At 34.2% G+C, this 9,488-nt stretch overlaps 1 protein-coding gene across 1 annotated transcript in view; it reads left to right on the top strand.

Annotated features, from left to right (window-relative positions):
- The first annotated feature begins 4,885 nt into the window (after window positions 1-4,885).
- LOC121419104 (BTB/POZ domain-containing protein 9-like) overlaps window positions 4,886-9,488 on the top strand; it is a 36,715-nt gene continuing 32,112 nt past the window's right edge. The window contains exon 1 of the mRNA XM_041613418.1: window positions 4,886-4,969. The gene's annotated coding sequence lies outside the window, so the exon portion shown is untranslated. The remainder of the gene's footprint in view (window positions 4,970-9,488) is intronic.

Raw genomic sequence — 9,488 nt, 5'->3', positions numbered from 1 at the left:
TCCATGTTGCGTCCGTGAAGGTGTAGAAGGGGCTTAACCCAGGGCCAATCCCCTCATCTCCCCTCTTAATCAGCCCTCTACAGTTTAAACTTTTTGAGTGATGCCTTGCTTTTTCAAGGCAGTAAAAAAAAAATTCTAGATGTTGATGAAGAGTGGAGCTCAGGGGATTGGCACTGGGTTAGGGATAAGTAGTCAAGAGGCCCTCTATGTTAGCTTTGGGATAGATGGCTTCTGTACTACAGTATTGGGTGCACGAGATGGATTTGGCTGAAAGTAGCCACCTTATTTTATAATTGTTTCTGCACACTGTTGCCATATTTTTACAACATATAGACTGTATTCGAGATTCAATTCTTGAGAGGAATGTAAAATTGATACTACTTCTTTTTGTAGAAAGAAAAAATTTCTTTAGGGATGATTTGAGTTTTTTGTGTTTTCATGCATATAAAACAAAATACTAACACAGTACTATGAAACATAATTATATAAGTAACAGCAATGTTAATGAAAATATATATATATATATATGCATACATCCTACGTAAGGGTGAAGTCTATGAATGGGTTTATTCTATCATAATACACATAGATGTGAAGAAAAAGGTAGAGGCCGTCAAGGCACATTAAGAATATTGAAAGAAGGCAAAAAATTCACCTTAAACACAGATGTAGAGAAATATATATATATAATTACATTATTTTGTGTTATTTGCATATTGGTGTGAGGTTGAGTGTGTGTATTAGCATAGTAACTTGAAATGTCTTTACAAGCATGTATTTCCTATGATTCATACACACATGCACAAAAGTATTTAATGTTATTTTATCTAAGGAATGTTATAAAATTAGAAAATGTGAAATGTGGATGTCTCAGAGCATTGATAAATTAATTTTGTTGACAATCGTAATATGTTTCCTTTTAACTTTTTTTTCACCAACTTATATTATGAAAGATAAGCCTGTAGAAATATCATCAAATGATTTTTGGGACTGTGTATTTGTATACATGTAAGGTAGTAAACTTTGTATGAATTTTGTAACTTTATGCATCACTGCATAAGTTATTGATGTAATGTACACTTCTTTGATCAATGTCACATTATTTTGATAGGAGTGAATTCCGGTAAAATTATGTAATCTTAGTAATATGATGCTCTTATTTAATGAGCTACCTTTATTGTTAAATAGCATATAATATATTTTATACACCATAGTACCTTCCTATAGTATCAGAAACTAAATGGCATTTAATAACTAGTTAACTAGTTTACAAATACACACTATGTTTCAGTACAAAATATGTAATTGATTATGACTTGACTTAAGACTAGTCCAGCTCAAAAATATGTAGCCATTTTGTGAATTTGAAACCAAAAACTATGCAGCTCTCTTGTTGAAAAAACAACATGTTTTGGCTGTGTAGATTTATTTATGAAATTGAAGCTCACAATAATTGTGCCACTTTATTTATGAAATTTAAGCTGACAATGGCTGTGTAGTTCTGTGTTATTTCAAAGATTCAAGCTCATATATTATTCTTTAGTGATGTATCCATTAATAAGCTGGCTTAGTCTTAAGCCAACTCATCAATGATGTGTTCGTACCTAATCAATCTATTCTGACAATGTGGTCTGGACAAGCTTGTGTATTGAAATTCACAAATATTTACTGAAATGATATTTATGAAATAGATCTAGTTTTTTCATAAAATCATGTTATTTTAACTGTACTAAAAAGGTCTTGATTTTTTTTTCATGTATGGAATTATATATGTGCAATGGGTAACAATGGGTCTAATATTTATTTCAGGGATAGTATTGCCATTTCCTTTTTAAAATTTGAAATTTCTTGTGAAGTAACAAGCACATTCTGTCAACATTTTCTGTGTAACACTACTTGAAGTCATTGTGATTATTATGTGAGTATTGTCATGGTTTTTACACAATGTCATATTGAAATCAGACACTCATGAGTGTATATTTATACTGTGAATGTTACCCATAATCATAATCAGTACTAAGTTCCATAATTATAAAGGGTTGAATTTTATTCAGTCATAAAATATAAGAAAAGTTGAAAGAAATTATTATTTTAAGTTAACTGCATGATGCAGCTTAATGTGCTCTGATACTTGAGAAAACATATTTTAAATTCCTTTCTTTTATTTAAATGATAAGTCCACCCGCAAAAAAAATTTAATTTGAATTAAAAGGGAAAATTCCAAGAAGCAAAACACTGAAAATTTCATCGAAATTGGATGTAAAATAAGAAAGTTATGTCTTCAGTTTTGCTTCGTTTCACTAAATAGTATGCACATGCTGATCAATGTGCAAATGAGGGGACTGATGATGTCACCCACTCACTATTTCTTCTGTATTTTATTATATGAAATGAACTATTCTAACAAACTCCTTATTGTCCTGTGAAACAACGTTTTATTTCTCCCTAAACATGTGGTATTACCTTTTATGGTTCAGTCAAGTTGTCCTTAATGTCAGATCTGTACAAATTGACATATTTTGTAGTTCAAACAATAAAAAACAAAAGAAATACATGTAGTAAGGGACATCATTGACTCTCCCATTTGCATGTTACTATGTTGAGTATATAACTGTTTTGTGAAATATAACATTGTTATTTTTCATCCAATTGTGATAAATTTTCATAATTTTGCTTGTTTGATTTCTCTCTATTCAAATCAACACTTTACTGGGGTGGACTTGACCTTTAGATAAAGCTCATATTTAATTCAGGAAAACACTTTTCTGAATTTCTGATTGAATATCAGAATAAAATGAAAGCTGAACATTGGTATTTCATTGATACGTTTGCATGGCAGCTCTTGCTTTTTACTCTTTCGTTCCATGAAAATGGATAGAATTACGTGTTTAAATAATATTGGTAAACATGGTGGGTGTTTCATGAAGCTGTTTGTAAGTTAAGAGCGACTTTAAGAATGACTGGTGATCCTTTATTGTGGAAAATGGGATATTCATTGGCGATGGTTAAGCGCGAAATAAAGGTTCACCAGTCGTTCTTAAAGTTGCTCTTAACTTATGTACAGCTTTATGAAACGGCCCCCTGGTATGTATATGATTTGTTTGGAATTTTACATTATTTTCTTGTTCATTTTCTACTTTTATACTCAATGATATTGATTTAACAAACAGGACTTCATCATTACATTATAACCAATTATATAAGAAACATTTATATAAATATAATCTCACGTTTTAGTATCACTTTTTGAAGATTTTGTGCATTTCAAAGTAAATGTAAGTTTCTGCTTCATTTTTATTCCAATATAAAGAGGTCTTAATATTTTTTGTTGTTGTTTCATTACATGCTGAGACAAAACATATATTTTTTTTATGTTTTTGTGCAATGTAATGATGTGATAAAACACCCGACATGACTCACAAGTAACTACCTTTAACATTATACTGGCATAAAATGGACAGTTTGAGTTTTCTAGATATTTAGAGGCAGAGCTATTCTCAGACAGGAACAACAGTGAAGTTTCACATTTTTTGTGAAAGTTTGTTCTCCTTTTTTCTGTTCAATTAATACATCTGATTAAACATTGAATGCCCTATAGGGTTATCCAGTGAGGTCGCTCTATATTAATAATGAAAGGAGATATCATGAGAATAAAATTGTGTGTGCTTCCAAATGTGCTGTGAGGTCTCTTAATTCTGTTCGAGTATGGTTTCATTTTCCAACTTGATTCTCAACCAATCAACAGCGCGCATTTGGGACTTGCAATTGATTTTTTGGCTTGCGTTAAAATGCAACTCTTTCTGCAGTGGGCCCCAGATGATACAAAGCATAGTGATTGAGAGGAAAGCACAGTTGTCAAGACAACATATTTACAATACACTGTCAAAGAAAGTAACCGATTGAGAGGGGAAGAAAATAAGGAGAGGATATTAGAAAAAAGATTCAGGAGAGAAGTGATAAAAAACGGGGAAAAAAGAAAAAAAAACGAAAATGATAATGGAAAACAGAAAGGAGAACACATGAGAGAGATGAGTATAAGATGAGAAGTATAAATGGATAGAAAGGGGAAAGAAGAGAAAAATAAAAAAAACAGAAAATATGTTTAAAAAGAAATGGGAAAGGGTGATCAACAACTAAGGAGTAGAACGGGGAGTAGAAGAGGAAGAAAATATCAAAAGTGAAAATAAAATGGAAAGTTTAAGGAAGAGAGCCTGGAATAAAGAGGAAACTGGATTGAACACAGTAAATTTGTCATGCCCCTCGAAATTCATTATTCTATATGACCTCGGGCTTCGCTCCATCAAAAAAAAAAGAAATTCGTACAATTCTTATCCTGCATTGAATTATTCTAATCCAGATCTACATTAACTCACTATTTTCTTGTAATACTAAATCTTCCATTCTTTGACAAACTGCGTTGGGGCTCCGGAGTTATGGACTGTCGGAAATATGACATTTACGCTCCTCTAGCCAGTTAAAACAAAATATTGATGAAACGCCCCCACTGCTATCTGCCCCTCCATTATCTTGCTGAGGCAGCTCGGGATTTCCCCTTTTTCGAGTTTTTCCCAGATACGCCGCATAAATCTTTCAATGGAGAGCCGAATGACTGCGGACTAAAAAAAAATCTCGTAGTCACTCTGACTTTTTTCAAATGAGTGAAAAATACATTGAGTGGGTAAGTATAAACAAAATAATCTCGCATTAGGATAAGCAATTTTTACTATAAAAATAAGGAATGGAGGGCGAATGCATAGTTTCTTTGATAACTATATCATTAACAGCGTATGAATAATTACAATCACACGTCAGTACAGTGGGTAGGGCGAAAGTGAGTAATTTGTCCGATACTAGCGCTAGCTATAGCTAGCTCGCAGCATCATGCAGCATATCAAGCATCAACAGTGCTAGATCGTGATCACGGAGTCGGAGCTAAAATTCCAGCAGCCTGAATTTGTTTTGACGTTTGGTAAGCATTTTGCAACATTTTTTTTAAATACTTAAGAGGTCCAGGTTGACGCGTCATATTTATTCTCACGCCATTTTACAGACATAATTCACTTATCATTGATTTCTCCCTGTAAAGACTCAAAGTTTTCCCGAGCAATTGCGAGCCGAGACGAGTTGTTCAGTCCGTCTTTGCCGGGCATGCCGTGGGCCGGATTCGGTCTGGGGCCACCCATGGGTGCATTGGCCATTGCTGCCGCTAAAACTACAGGAAAATTGAAGGCACAGCGCATGCAAAATTGCAACATTAAACTCCCGCGAATTTCTGAAGAGGATTTATAAAATCAAGTCAGCATTCTACGAAACTTACCACAAGGCTCCACATAAACTTTTTTTGGTGGTGGCCCGTTCGGGCCACCAAAACCTTCAAATAATTTTTTTGGTGGCCCATTAGTAAAGTTTGGTGGCCCTAAAAAAAATATAAAGAAATACATTAATTAAAAATAATAAAACAAACTGAAATATTCTGCAGTCACTACCACGTACCACTATTCTTGTAGAGTACATCTTGTATGTTAATTGTGCTTGCTGTTATTTTACTTTGCTTCGTTTTGTGGTAAATTAGTAATATATAAATTGTTCTATCATTGTAAATATGAAATGATTGAAAGAGAATAAAAGAATTGTATTGTTCCCAGGTTGTGTGGAGTTTTAATCTCTGTATAGACATACACTCATAATGGTAAAGTAAATAAATAGTACAAATAGCAAACTCAGATAGATTTACAAAACAATGATTTTTCCTTTCTTCCTTTTTGATTGTAAAACCTAGATTATGCAGGCCCCAAATCCAGTTTATTTTCTCTTTTCCAGCATATTATAGCAGGAGAAAATCACAGAAAAATATGCTGCAGAATTAGAACAATGTGTAAAAGGGAGAAATAAACAAAAATAATTTAAGAATAGTATATTGTAAAAAGAAAACAAAAAATGTAAAAATGAATAAGTGCAATAAAACAAAAGAAAAAATGAAGAAAGAAAAAACAAAGAACAGAAAAAAATTGAGAAAGAAAATGTAAGAAAAATGAAGAAGACAAAATTATCAAAAAATGGGGAATATTATTATTCAATAGGAACATGTTCTTTAATCAGGCATATTCAATGGGAAGGGGTATAAATGGTTTAATCACTAAAAAAAATGAAAGAAAAAAATAAGAAAACGGCAAAAGTTATCTGGAAAAAACAGTGAGAAAATTCCTTCCCTATATTTGACAAAATGATGGAAAAAATTCACATTTCATATCAATGAAATGCCTTCCAGAAGTTTTTATTTCCTTAAGAGTGGTTTAAGAAGTCATTCATAAACAAGAAAGAAAGAAGCTGTCTATTTTTGGCTAGAAAAGACACAGCTTCAAAATAAACCAAATATCAACATACATACAAATGCACATGTGGGACTGTGATGTACTCACCTATGTGTTTTATGTGTATTAATGCATTTGGAAATCGGTCTTTTTGAGTCAAAAGAGAGTTCATAATTCCCCCTTTTAATGCTTGCAAATAATCAGGTTTCAGTAATATGGACTGTAGAAGGGCATTTCATTGGTGTAAAATGTGACTTTGACGTAGATTTTCAAAGTTCTGGGGAAGATTTCTTAGCAGTAACACTTCGTATCGCAGCTCCCTGAGTCTGAATAGTCTGTAGCGCACAGCTAGCTCCAGTGGTTTCATGCAGGCAAAGCTCAGCCAGACAGCTGGCTGAATCATAGTTACTGTATACTAGCCTACATACTGTCATGACTCACTCACACATTGTACGAGGTTAGTATGTACTAACCTCGTACAATAGACCGTGTTTGACCCTGGATTTCGAAGTAGTCGGCAAACATCGCTTCATTGCTGAAGTAATATTTGCCGAAGCTCCTCGCTACGCACCGGGGCTCTTGCCGGTAAGTAGCAATAATTTGTTGAATATGAAAATAATAATAAAATAATAATCCGATAAAAAAAGCACATTTTGCTTACCTCGGCCTCGAAAGTGACTTCGCTTGTCTCTTCCACGGAAATACAAGGAAGCCCGTTGGTGGCGCTAATAATTTCACAACCTTGATTCAGCTCCTCGGTAATTTTATAACTGTATCTAAATTCTTTGAATGCGCAATCCTCATGATTAATTTACTAATTATGGGCACCAATTAATGAAATGCCTTCAAAAAACATAATTAATGATTATTATTGGTGATGATAACACTCATTTGCATTAATTTAAAAAGATGACTGATAAAAAAATGAAAATAATATACGTGCCTGGAAAGAAACCAGCAGTACAAGCTTTGACGAACGTCAATAATCACTGATCAATAATACGTATACGGTATACCAAAGTCTATACAATGAAAAGATTGGACACTTCACGGACTTTGCGTAATGCCTTGCGTCGATATGCGTGTAAAATAGTGTAGGTGCCTATTCTTTCCCTTGTCGTGTCTTTGATATGAATATAAATCGCGCGCCCTCTTCAGGAGAAAATTGATATCAACGCTGACTGATTTCTACCTCCGTAAAATCTTCACTAAAGATCAAGAAAATAAACATATTTTTAGAAAGAAACTTCAAGGAGAAGTCACGGAAGGATCTAAATGATTCGGTAAGTGTCATAGCAGGATGTGGAATATTTATTTATACATAATATTTTATGTGGGCAAAAGCCCACTGTATTTTGGAAGTGTAGTTGTGTGTCGCGTGCGTATGACTGATAATCCTTCGCTCGCGAGACGATATGAACCCATGGGTGGTCATGACTGCAATCTTGGTGTGTGTGTGTACATGTACATGTATTTGTGTGTAGATTAACAAAAAAGGCGCATGACGAATTGGCTTGCTAGTTGAACTGTAGAAAGTTGATAAATGCATGCAAAATCGGGAGAAAAATTGCGCTACTTTGAAAATGATTGGTTGCCCGATTCGGGCCACCAAAACTTAACATTTTTTCAATGATGGTTGCCCGAGATGAATCTTTGGTGGCCCCGGGCCACTGCTAATGTGGAGCCTTGCTTACCGAACCATACTAAAGACAAGTCAATTTACCCTAGCTAGGCCTAAGGCATATTAATAATATGATGAATATCCCTCAATTTAGGGGCCTAGCGTCATTAAGCGTTAATTTTTCTTCTTGTTGACAAAATACGGAGCTTGCTTCTATTCTAATCTATTCTCCAAATTTTTTGTCTAATTACATGTAGCTAAAGAGGGCGCACGATGTATCTTCATTCAAAGACATTGCATCGATTTTTAATGGATGTGAATAAAGTGAATTTGAATCACTAGAAAGTGAATTTGAATCACTAGACATGTAAATCGATGCAAAGCATTACACGAAGTCAGCAAAGTGTCCAATCTTTTTAATGATAATTTTCATGATATTTTTCTCATTTTTTTAATGAATTCTTGTCTAAAAATAAAATCCTTAGCGTAGAAATGTTGGAAATGAAGTTGTATCCCATGTACATGATTTAGGGCTAAATCTTTGAGAGAGAAAGTAGAAATCTTGGGGGCGAAAGTTTCAGGTTTTTTTGTGGTACACACACATGTACATAGAATAGAAGACCTGGCTTCGTATGAGAGTAACCTTACGTTAGTCAAGGCTCGACATTAGCGGTGGCCCGGGGCCACCAAAAATTCATCTCGGGCAACCATTATTGAAAAAATGTTAAGTTTTGGTGGCCCGAATCGGGCAACCATTAATTTTCAAAGTAGCGCAATTTTTCTCCCGATTTTGCATGTATTTATCAACTTTCTACAGTTCAAATTGCAAGCCAATTCGTCATGCGCCTTTTTTGTTAATCTACACACAAATACACACACACACAAAGATTGCATAGTCATGACAGTACGTAGGCCTACCGCTAGCATACAGTAACTATTATTCAGCCGGCCGTGCCGGCTGTCTGGCTGAGCTTTGCATGCATGAAACCACTGCAGTTAGCTGTGCGCGAGCAGACTATTCAGACTCAGGGAGCTGCGATACGAAATGTTACTGCTAAGAAATCTTCCCCAGAACTTTGAAAATCTACGTCAAAGTCACATTTTACACCAATGAAATGCCCTTCTACAGTCCATATTACTGAAACCTGATTATCTGCAAGCAGTAAAAGGAGGAATTATGACCTCTCTTTTGACTCAAAAAGACCGATTTCCAAATGCATTAATACACATAAAACACATAGGTGAGTACATCACAGTCCCATATGTGCATTTGTATGTATGTTGATATTTGGTTTATTTCGGAGCTGTGTCTATTCTAGCCAAAAATATATAGGCAGCTTCTTTCTTTCTTGTTTACAAATGACTTCTTAAACCACTCTTAAGGAAGTAAATACTTTGGGAAGGCATTTCATTGATATGAAATGTGAATTTTTCCATCATTTTGTCAAATATAGGGAAGGAATTTTCTCACTGTTTTTTCCCTGATAATTTTTGCCGTTTTCTCATTTTTTTTCTTTCATTTTTTTTTACAGTGATTAATCCATTTATTCCCCTTC

This window comes from Lytechinus variegatus, chromosome 7 (genome assembly GCF_018143015.1).
Source record: "Lytechinus variegatus isolate NC3 chromosome 7, Lvar_3.0, whole genome shotgun sequence".
NCBI lineage: Eukaryota > Metazoa > Echinodermata > Echinoidea > Temnopleuroida > Toxopneustidae > Lytechinus > Lytechinus variegatus.
Note: the sequence above shows the minus strand (reverse complement) of the source record. Positions and strands in the feature narration are given on the sequence as shown.